This window comes from Myripristis murdjan, chromosome 16, assembly GCF_902150065.1.
Source record: "Myripristis murdjan chromosome 16, fMyrMur1.1, whole genome shotgun sequence".
Classification (NCBI taxonomy): Eukaryota; Metazoa; Chordata; class Actinopteri; order Holocentriformes; family Holocentridae; genus Myripristis; species Myripristis murdjan.
Genome location: NC_043995.1, coordinates 32,276,857 through 32,288,690, shown reverse-complemented (window position 1 = coordinate 32,288,690; position 11,834 = coordinate 32,276,857). Strand labels below are relative to the sequence as shown.

Here is an 11,834-nt window from a genome sequence, read left to right as displayed (position 1 = left end):
AAGAGAGAGAGAGAGAGAGAGAGAGAGAGAGAGAGAGAGTCGACTTGCAGAGGCAGTGTGTATTTCTGACTGGGCGAGTGGAAGCTCCCGGTGCGAGGATGTCGCTTTCTGATCCTCTCAAAGTGTTTTTTTTTTTGTTTTGTTTTGTTTTTTTTTTATTTTGTTTTTTTTTCGGGGTGTTTTCTTCATTGTCGGCTTCTCGAAAAACACGAACAGATGAAAGAAGAGAAAACATGACATGTTGTAGAGGAGCGGCGTCTCGTCCTGTGAAGGCTGAGCGGCTCGGCTTTCATGCTGCGTTCACATGCTGCCGCCCAGACCGGGGAAAAACCAGCGCCGAGACACTTCCACGCTCGGCTAACAAGGCGTCACACACACAACAACACACACACACACACACACACACACACACACACACACATTTGATAAGTGACCTGAATGTTAAACACCAACAACTTAACACGGGCTGACCCCAAACCGCATGTGTGTGCGTGCGTGTGTGTGTGTGTGTGTGTGTGTGTGTGTGTGTGTGTGTGTGTGTGTGCATGTATGAGCTTCAGCATGCATCTCAGGTGTTTTCATCAGGATGCAGGATCATTATCTCAGCTCCCAGCTCACCTGCCGAGCACATTTCCCCTCCGTGGACAGATCAGACTGTGTTGTCTCCTAAAACCCAGAAAACACAAAGTACATGGATTACATCGGTGGATTATAGCGTGTTTATCGATTGTCGGACACGTTTTAAAGGAAAATGAGGAATTTGTCCGTGCAGGGTTGAATGTTTTGATGTGTAACCTGATGAATGTCCATGTTTGTGTAAAAGTGTGTGAACTGTGAGAAAGGCAGGACGTTTCTGTGGGGATCAGCCTGGATAATCTGAGACGGCTTCAACTGTGGCCCCATCAGATTATGCACAAAACACAGAATAACTTTGCTGTATGATGTATGGTGTGTGTGTGTGTGTGGTTCAGATTGTGGGCATGAAGAGCAAAACACCAGGACAGTTTGGTCATGAATGTTGACAACCAGGAGGTTTTAGTGTTTTAAAGGTGTTTTGTCATGACTCGGGATTCTGAGCCTGAAACTGGGATAATCCCGGACAAACTGGGACGTCTGGTCACTCCCAACATTTAGCAAAGCTAGAGAGACTGAGCTAACAAGTCCTAATGAACAACAACAAAAAAAAAAACAGCCAGAAACAGCCATGCTAACTGTCTCCGGTGTTTAAATCCTGTTTTCCTTCAAACCAGGTCAATAATCTGCCAGTGGGAGGAGATAATCCCACTTGTCTCCAAGCATAATCAACTTGTTTCCAGAGTTTTCTTGACTCGAGTGTCGCTGATCTGCCTCGTTTCAGCCGCCTGAATCCTGAAACAGGTGAAAGTGCAGTGGAAACAAGAGTTACCGCATCAGGAACCCCAGGAGATCTGAACTTAATCCCCGGCCAGCAAGCTGAGTGCTCCCAGCAGGAGCTTTGATTTGTAGAGAAACGGAAAACGGCGAGCAGGAGCAGCGAGTCTGCAGATCGACAAGGTCCTAATGAAACTCCTACAGGCTCTTATTGTGAAATGTGCACATGTGTCTGTGTTGTGTTTTCCTGCAGTAAGCCCTGTCAGACGGGCTCCTTGGGATTTAATCTGATCACATCAGGACTTTGGCTGCCGTCGTGTGTTATCTGTTCGGGGATCCGTGGCGTGGAGTTGGCCGTCGGCCGTTTTGCCTCCGCTGCCAGATTATTTCCTGGCGAGCAGCGGGAGCAGGGTTTGTTAGAGAGCTGGACGCGGCGCGGGCGCTTTGGCCGGCGAGGCGGACAGACGGGCGGAGGGATACGTGCCGAAGCCGCAGATTAGAGCCACAGCAGGAAGCAACACAGATATTGTTGTAGACATTACACGGCTTCAGTTTCCTGTCAGTGTTCAAAATTCAATTCAATTCAATTCAATTCAATTCAAGTCAATTAGTCTTTATTGTCTCCAAGGAGAAATTTGTCTTGGGCGCCAAGAGACAGCGTTATACATAAATACAAAAACATACATACCACATACAGTGGTGGAGAAAAGTTTTCGGACGCCCCATGCATTTGTGAAATATTGCATTAAGAATCACTCTTTGGTCTCCAAGTGCAATTTCTTTTAGTACAGTCACAGCCAAAATACTAAACAAATCCTAAAGAAGCCATTCAAAACTTCAAATTGATTGGTTCCATAAAAATACATAAGAAATTTTGAGTATCGTGTCATTTTGGTATCAGTGATGAAGGTGGTTCTTTTATTAAAAGACACAGTTTTTGTTGCCAAGCTTGGTGTCTATATAAAGCCAGAACATCTGAAAGTTCTTCAGACACAAAAATGGCTAAAACAAGGAACCTAACGCAGGAAACACACCTGAAGATACAGATTCTCAGCCAGGAAGTGCACAGCTGCCGCCAGATAGCCAGGAAGTGCAGATGCAGTCCTTCAGCAGTTGGATCCACTCTGCAGAAATACAGACGAACCAACAGCTTGGAAGACAAACCAAGATCTGAGCGTCCAAGGGTTTCTTCAGCAAGAAACGACCGCATCCTGATCCGGATGTGCAGGAAAAACCACCGAATGACATCACAGGAGCTTCAGCAGCAGAGGTCAAACCAAACTGGTGTCCAGAGCTCCAGCCACACTGCACATGGCCGACTTTTAGATCATGGCTTAAGGTCCTACAAGGCTATCAAGAAGCCCCTGATCAATGAGAGACAGAGGCTAACCCGGCATCGTCGGCCCAGGCACACAAGAACTGGACAGCCAGGAACTGGAAGAAGATTCTGACATATTTAAACTGTCAAGAATTTAGTTTGGTTAGTTTTTCTTGTGAACAATAAACAAAAAAATATAATTTGTATTTGTTTGTATCTGTCTAATGCAGCCACACCTTTTGAAGCACAAAAAAGATTTTTCCACAAATATTTCGTGATAATATTTGGGATTGTGTAAAATTTTTAAGGGTGTCCGAAAACTTTTTTCCACCTTTGTACATACAGAAAACTAAACTTTGTTGTTCAGCTCCGACAGCCGAAGCGTGAACACGACCTGTCTGCCTGCTCAGTAACGCTCCCGTCTCTCTCTCCAGGTGAGGAGCGCTACCTGTGCCGGCTCACGCTGAGCACGCCCAGCCAGGCCGACCTGCAGTGGGCCATGTTCCCCTCGCCCTACCTGGCCGCCGTGGGGCCCGACGCCACGCCCGGCTCCGTCGTCTACCGCCTGTCGGCACGGCAACGAGACGGGACGCAGGGACACGCCCAGTTCCTGCTGCTGGACGGTGAGAGCGGCAGCGATGCCCCCTGCTGGTCGGGGACGGTAGTTAAGCTGTAAAACATTTGGAAATTAGGATTAAGTGTTCACGTGTGCTCTTCTCTGTGTGAGTCAGCTGAAACTTTAACTTTAACTAAGAAAACAGGAAGGACAGCGAACAGCTCATCTCCATTTCTACAAAACCAAGGCAGCTGACAGACGGCATGTTGGAGCCACTGCAGGGAAGAAAAAAAAATCACACAGTCAGGGGAGGGGGTCATATTCTGAGATGAAAAATCATAATGTTGTAAATTAATGGAAAAAACACAAATTTATGTGAAAATACTCAAAGAAAAGTGTGACATTTTCTTCTGAATTGAATTTCCTTCTGACTGAATCCCACAGGAGGAGAAAAACTAGTTTTACCAGGGTTTTTCTTTTTGTTGCTTTATAATCTCAGAATTTTTGAGTTTTTTCTCATTAATTTGTATGTGCCACTTTAATCACGGAGAATGTGCCAGTTTTTTCTCATAAATTTGTACGACTTTAGCCTCAGAAATGTCCCTAACATGCCATTTCACTCAACAGCAAACATGTCGGTGTTCTTTACCTTTTCTTCTCCACAGTGTTTCTGTCTGGAGGACAAGCTGTGCTCTCCAGAAAACTAACCTGAAGAGCCACTTTAATCTGATGTGTTTGGGAAACCAGTTTGTCCTTTAACAGTTTCTCATGTCAGGTTCGAGTGCAGGACGGTTCTCTGCAGAACATGGACTCCACACAGAACCTCACGCTGCTTTAAAGAGCCAGAGTGATTCTTCTGCTTCTTCATCCTCAGTGTGAGGAAGGAAGTCGTGCCGCTCGTCTGCGTCTCCTCGTCCTCCGGCTCTCGCTCTTATCGCTCGCTGATCTGTAATAAGGTCCGTCTCCGCTCGGCGAGGCGCTTTGTGGCGAGGCCGCTCCGCTCAAAGAAGAGAAGAGACTTATAAATAAATTTTGACTTGTTGAATTTCAATTACCATCAAGTGGGAGAGAGACAGAAAAAATGCTCACATAAACGGCACGGAGCCGCGCTGGTAATCGCTCCCTGGGGCACAGAAAGCTCCCAGATTCAGAAAAATAATAGGAAAGTCTCTGGAGGAGCAGGGTGGGCGGATGGATGCCGGTGGCTGTGGGTTTTTTTTTTTTTTTTTTTTTTTTTTTTGGAGGGGGAGAAGAAGAGCAGAAGAGGAGGGGGGAGGGGGGAGAGCAGAGAGATATTTTGAGAGCTAATTTCTAATGCTTTCATATTAAGAGCCTCTGACTTCCCTTTGGCGTAATGTGACTACATGTGTACTGACGAATAATCCAATAATTTACATTAAAAACAGTTTTTAATATCATGCCAATATGGAAATATATTCACGCCGCGTGCGTGAAGCCAATTAGTGACATTAATGTGATTTCACTCAGGTTCTGGAGGTTAAATTTACAGTCGCTGACGAAAGCTTTGGGCCGGCGTGAGGAAGAAAGAGTCTGATCGATTTCATTTTGACTGATCAATGTATTTTTGTTTTTATTAGGTTTTATTGATCAGCACAACAGTAATCACACAAAAAAGGAAAGCAACTGAGACGCAAATGACGTTTGAAAACCCAAAAGGCTTACAAAGGTTAAAAAAAACAACTCCATAACAAAGACCTAATATACAAAATAATAAAATAAAAATAAAATAAAATGAATTTAAATAAAATAAAATGAAATAAAATAAAATAAAATAAAATAAAATAAAATAAAACAAAATAAAATAAAATAAAATAAAATAAAATAAAATAAAAAAATAATAAAATAATCTGAGGGGTAGATTATATTTTTTAACACAAAAAAAATTTAAATTTTGAAAAAACAGAGAAAAAGAAGGGTGAGGACAGTCATTAGTAGTTTTGCTTATAAGACAAATCCTAATCCCGTGTTTGACGTGATGTAAAGCGGCAGGTTGAGCTCCTGTTTCCTCCAGGTAGCAATAAAATTAAAGAGTGAAACTCAGATGATGATAATGTGACGGCCTGTTTTTGCTGCAGCAGTGATGTGCTTTTACTTTAGCAGCCAGAAGGTGTTTCTAATAATATGACCTACAGTATCATCTCAGTTGGAAAAACACGTGGCGTCGCTGTTAGTCAGGATTTTTTTTTTTAATCTCCGATCCGCCTGGACGTCCTGCAGAACACGAGCCAGTGAAGTTCACACAGGATTTCCAGTCAGAGTCAGCTTCATCATCAGACCACACGACAAAACGACGCAGCACTTTATCATAAAACAATAAAACAATGAAAAACTCAACACAGAAAACAATTACAGCCCAAAATTTGACTGAATAAGTTCCATTAGAGAAAAAGAGACTACAGGTGCTGAGTCATGAAATCTGATTAAAAATATCGTTAATAAAACTGATCAAAAATGCAACCAGTGAAATAGAAAATCAAAAAGTGGTCAGCAGCAGCTTCAGGGTGAAACTTCAAACCGTCTGGACTTTGATGAGAGCAGTTTGGCTCTCGCCTCGGCTGACCACACACACACACACACACACACACACACACACACACACGTTATTGACCCCCGAGGGAACAGGTGAGGATCAGAGGAGGACAGGTGAGCCGCACGCTGACCACACACACACACACCTCACACTGCTGCTGGGTCAGGTTAAAGTGTGTGAGGCGTGTGTGTGTGCGTGAGGCCCACAGAGGTCAGAGGTCACAGGTCACAGCGGCAGATGGAAGAGGAGCCTTTCCTGCGAGCTGATTGGCTGTCCTTCATGTCGGGTGTCGTGTCAGAGAAACAGCCAGACAAAATGATTGACAGGTTGGAGGCAGCTGTTTGCTGGTTCAAATCCCCTCTGGACACTGCAGCTGGGGACTCTCTCTCTCTCTCTCTCTCTCTCTCTCTCTCTCTCTCTCTCTCGCTCTCTCTCTCTCTCTCACCTTCCCTCTTCCTTCACCCAGGGGGAACCTGGGTAAAAAATGAACCGCCTCTCTTTCTCTGAGTCTTCAAAGAGTGTTAACCAGACAACACACACACACACACACACACACACACACACACATGCATGCATTCACATAACCCCATCTGGCAGAAGGGTCCTCAGCAGCCTCCCTTTCCGGTCTACACACACACACACACACACACACACACACACACACACAGACAGAGGTAAATAAACACACAGCCTCCACACTCAGACTTCCTGATTTGCATTTTTAAGCTGCAACAGGTCCTCCATCCATCCATCCATCCATCTATCTATCTATCTATCTATCTGTCTGTCTATCTGTCTATCTATCATGTTCATAGGCATGAATGTTACAATTCAGGTAAATATTGAAACATTTAAAAAGTGCAGTGTGATATGAGTGTGCACTGTTTTCCTCAAACAAACCTTCATCCTCCTCGCTCCTCCTCCTCAGGCGGCGACGAGTGCTTCGAGGTGGACCGGCGCTCCGGCGAGGTCAGGACGACGGGCCGACCTCTGACCCCCAGCAGGGAGTACCTGCTGCGCGTGCAGGCGGTGGACGGGCGGGGCAGGAAGGGGCCCCCCGCCACCGTGGCCGTCCTGGCCGGCTACCGCCCCCCGCAGTTCACCAACGCCACCTACAGCCTGACGGTGGCCGAGAACACGGCCGTGGGGCAGACGTGAGTGTCGCCGCAGGGTTTACTGTCATTGGTCCATCAATACAATACAGATCAATACAATACAGATCAATACAAGACCCATAACCACAACACACCACGCTGAAATGTGACCGTCAGAAACCTGCAGAGACGTCAGGGGTTTTTTCTTTAAATTCTTGTGAAAGGCATCAGGGGAAAACAGGCAACGAACAACTGAGCAAGAAATGAAAAAGAAAAGAAAATGTGCAAGAAATGAGTCAAAGGACACCAGAAAATGACCGAGAAAATAGAAGAAGTAGAAAAAAAGAAAGAAAAACAGAAAATGAGGGAGAATGATCAAATATCAAATATTACTATAGGAAACTATAAAAAAAAAAATAGTGAAAGAATATCCAAAAAGCTATATTTTTAATTATTATAATTGTTGATTGTTGGAATGTTTCAGTTTTTTGAGGGGCTAATTTTCCGATTTTTTTTTTTTTTTTTTTTTTTTTAATTTTGAGGACTTTTTGGGTTGTGTAATTTCAGGTAGCTTCCTTGTTTTGTTTTGTTTTGTTTTTTTTGTTTTTGTTTTGTTTTGTTTTTCACATATTAGCATCTGTGCTTTGGTGTGAGCGCCTGTAGCCTCACACCCCTGAAGCCCGGAGGCACATCGCTGATTTTAACGAGCAAAAATCTGCACCTGAACGCACCTTTAATGTGTTTTACCACAGTGTGGAAGAAGCAGCCTGAGAGATAAAGGCAACCAACTGAGAGCCAAGCCGAGCCACAATACTGTGTGTTACTCTACCTGTGCAGAGTATTAGTCCTATTACTAGTACTGTGCATAGTATTAGTTGTATTAATGGTATTTTGCATAGTATTAGTTGTATTAATAGTATTTTGCATAGTATTAGTTGTATTAATGGTATTTTGCATAGTATTAGTTGTATTAATAGTATTAGTTGTATAGTATTAGTTGTATTAATAGTATTTTGCATAGTATTAGTTGTATTAATAGTATTAGTTGTATAGTATTAGTTGTATTAATGGTATTTTGCATAGTATTAGTTGTATTAATGGTATTTTGCATAGTATTAGTTGTATTAATGGTATTTTGCATAGTATTAGTTGTATTAATAGTATTTTGCATAGTATTAGTTGTATTAATAGTATTAGTTGTATAGTATTAGTTGTATTAATAGTATTTTGCATAGTATTAGTTGTATTAATAGTATTAGTTGTATAGTATTAGTTGTATTAATGGTATTTTGCATAGTATTAGTTGTATTAATGGTATTTTGCATAGTATTAGTTGTATTAATGGTATTTTGCATAGTATTAGTGTGTTGTGAGGGGAGTAAACGTGCATGTGTGTGTTTTCATGCCCACCTCCTCACATCACACGTGTGGTGATGCAATGAAGGATGAGGAGACGGAGAGAGGAAGAGAGGGAGGAAGAGGAGGAGCAGGGGGGAGGAATGACGAGCTGAGGGATGAGGAGAGGTCGAGATGAAGGGATGAGGAGGAGAGAAAGTGGACCGGAGAGAGGAAGAGGAGAAGCAGAGGGAGGAAGAGGAAGAGGAAGAGGAGGAGCCAGATGTGTGAACGTGGCCGCAGGCAGAGAGTTTGAAAGTGTGGCAAATTCAAATATTTATTAAAAGAGAGGTCTGGATAAACATGAAGGGGAGCCGTGTGTGTGTGTGTGTGTGTGTGTGCGTGCGTGTGTGTGTGTGTGTGTGTCTGCGTGCGTGTGTGTTTATGCTTGTGTGTGTGAGAACTGGCTCCCTCAGGGCTACTGGCACAAAGCACATTGTATTAATATCCAAGCATCCATGCCACCATGTGAGTGTGTGTGTGTGTGTGTGTGTGTGTGTGTGTGTGCAAGTGTGTGTTCAAATGTGTTTGTGCACGTTTGTGTGTGTCTTCTCATGCATGTGTGTGTGTGTGTGTGTGTGTGTTTCATCAGTTCTCTGTCTTGATACTGAAATCTACACTGATCGTACAAAAACATACACTGATGAGGTGAATCCAGGTAAAAGCATCATCATCATCATCGTCATCATCATCGTCATCATCATCATCACCGTCATCATCGTCATCATCATCTTCCTCATTGATTTCCCTCATTAAAGTTCTGCTGCAAAGGAAGAAATGCTTTTATTTTTAAACACAGACTCTAAAGTTTCAGCAGCAGCCAGAGAGGAGGAGCCTCACACACAGCTGGGTGTGGTGTGTGTGTGTGTGTGTGTGTGTGTGTGTGTGTGTGTGTGTGTGTGTTTATGTTTGTGAACAGTCGACATCAAACGGTAACACAGTTAAAACATTTGCTTAACAAATAAATCACATCTCAGTTTGATGACAGGCAGGCTGAGTTATTTTTCATGCAGATGCCCCGCTGGGCCTGCTGGGGGCGCTAGAGGGAAGGGCATGAGGTCAGCAAAATCACCAGGTTTCTTCCTCCAGGCCAGCGGTTCTCAACCTGCAGTCCAGGGACCTACAGGGGTCCTAGAGGGGGTTGCAGAGGGTCGCTAGAACAATGGGGAATATTTTAAGCATTTAGCCAATGAGAGGCTGTTAATCTGCTAATCTCCAGGGGTTAAATCACCACCGCAGCATTACATCAGTGTTGATTTACCTTTTATGGCGGGGTGAGAGAGAAAAGCATTCGCCGTTTTCCAGATACAGTCACGTTATTTCCCGCTGAGGCAGAGATACTGAGCTTTCACATGATTTCTACTTGTACTTCTCAGCTGGATGTTGGCGTAAAAGCTCAATGATCAATACAAGACCCATAACCACAACACACCACGCTGAGATGTGACCCTCAGAAACCTGCAGAAACGTCAGGGTTTTTTCTTTAAATGCTTGTGAAAGGCATCGCAAACCAAGGTAAACTGGCTCGATTTCTATGAAGAATGTGAAAAAAAAGCAACGAGCAACTGAAATACCAGAAAATGACGCAGAAAATAAGTAGAAAAAAAGAAAGAAAAACAGAAAATGAGAGAGAATGATCAAATATCAAATATTACTATAGGAAACTATCAAAAAATTAGTGAAAGAATATCCAAAAAACTATATTTGTAATTATTATAATTGTTGATTGTTGGAATGTTTCAGTTTTTGGGGGAGGCTAATTTTCCGATCTTTTTTTTTTTTTTTAATTTTGAGGACTTTTTTGGTTGTGTAATTTCAGGTAGCTTCCTTGTTTTGTCTTGTTTAGGGGTTTTTTTGTTCTGTTTTTTTTGTTGTTGTTTTTTTTGTTTTTTTTGTTTTTCACATATTAGCGTCTTAGCTTAGGTGTGAGCGCCTGTAGCCTCACACCCCTGAAGCCCGGAGGCACATCGCTGATTTTAACGGGCAAAATCCTGCACCTGAACGCACCTTTAATGTGTTTTACCACAGTGTGGAAGAGGCAGCCTGTGAGATAAAGGTAAATGCTGTTTCCATGTCAGTGGATGGTAATCACAGTAAACACCATGTGACACCAACGCTGTGTTAGCCAGTGTGCTAATCAGATGTGTTGACAACACGTCAGACGTGGTTAGCTGAGCAGACGCTGCGCTCAGTGAGCTAACATCTAAACACATGATCATTTGTGAGAATCCCTGATGATCTGTTGTAGCCTTGCTAACAAAAATGAGCTGCGAAACTCTGCAGGAACATTGTTGGTATTTCAAGTGAGAGCCACTCAGAAGGCAAAGGGCATCCTGGGGGACCATCAGCGCCCCCTGCAGGCAGAGCTTAGACAGGGAGGAGATTTGCTTATGTCAGGGGGGCCAAAGAGGGGGAGAAGAAGAGAAAAGAAGAAAAGAGAAGAAGAGGGAAGAGGAAGATTAGGAAAGAGGAAGGTGCTCAGAGCATGATATGAAATCCCCTGACAGTCTAGGCCTAAAGCAGCATAACCAACCTGGGCTGGCCTAACTATACGCTTTGTCAAAGAGGAAGTTTGAAGTCTACTCTTAAAGGTAGAGAGAGAATCTGCCCTCCGAACTGAGACCGGAAGTTTGTTCCACAAACGTGGAGCCTGGAATTGGAAGGATCTGCCTCCCGATCTAGTTTTAGAGATTTTGGGAACCACCAATAAACCTGCATTTTGGGAGCGCAGTGCTCTGGCAGGGTGATAAGGAACTATGAGCTCTTTCAGATAAGATGGTGCCTGCCCATTAAGAGCTTTATAGGTGAGGAGAAGAATTTTAAATTCTACTCTAGATTCTACAGGTAGCCAATGTAAAGAAGCCAATATTGGAGTAATATGATCTCTTCTCCTAGTTCTAGTCAGCACACGTGCAGCAGCGTTTTGGACCAGCTGGAGAGTCTTTAACCACCTGCTGGTACAACCTGATAATAAGGAGTTACAGTAATCTAATCTAGAGGTAACGAACGCGTGGATTAATTTTTCTGCGTCACTCTGAGACAGGATATGCCGGATTTTTGAGATATTACGCAAGTGAAAATAGGCGGTTTTAGAGATCTGTTTAATATGGGAGGTTAAAGGACAAATCCTCATCAAAAATAACTCTGAGGTTCCTTACCGTGGAGCTGGAGGCCAAGGTAATGCCGTCCAGAGCAGCTATGTCATTAGAAACTGATTCCCTGAGGTATTTAGGGCCGAACATGATAACTTCAGTTAAATAAAGGCATTTTATAGGCATTGTTGCCGTTGCACAGATTGTATTCTGTGTCTTTTAACTATATATTGTGTTTTTTTTAACTCACTGCCCATCTGTCATGATGCAATCCACGAGTTAGAGTTATGGTTTACATGTAGGCTATGTACAGTGGTCCCTCTTTAATCGCGGGGGTTACGTTCTAAAAATAACCCGCAATAGGCGAAAATCCGCGAAAGTAGTCAGCTTTATTTTTTACAATTATTCTAGATGTTTTAAGGCTGTAAAACCCCTCACTACACACTTTATACACTTTTCTCAGACAGGCATTAACATT

The 11,834-nt window shown here is 43.3% G+C and overlaps 1 protein-coding gene across 1 annotated transcript in view; it reads left to right on the top strand.

Moving 5' to 3' along the window:
* The window catches only part of LOC115374334 (neural-cadherin), a 188,585-nt gene that overhangs the window by 89,044 nt on the left and 87,707 nt on the right, over positions 1 to 11,834 (top strand). The window lies entirely within an intron of this gene.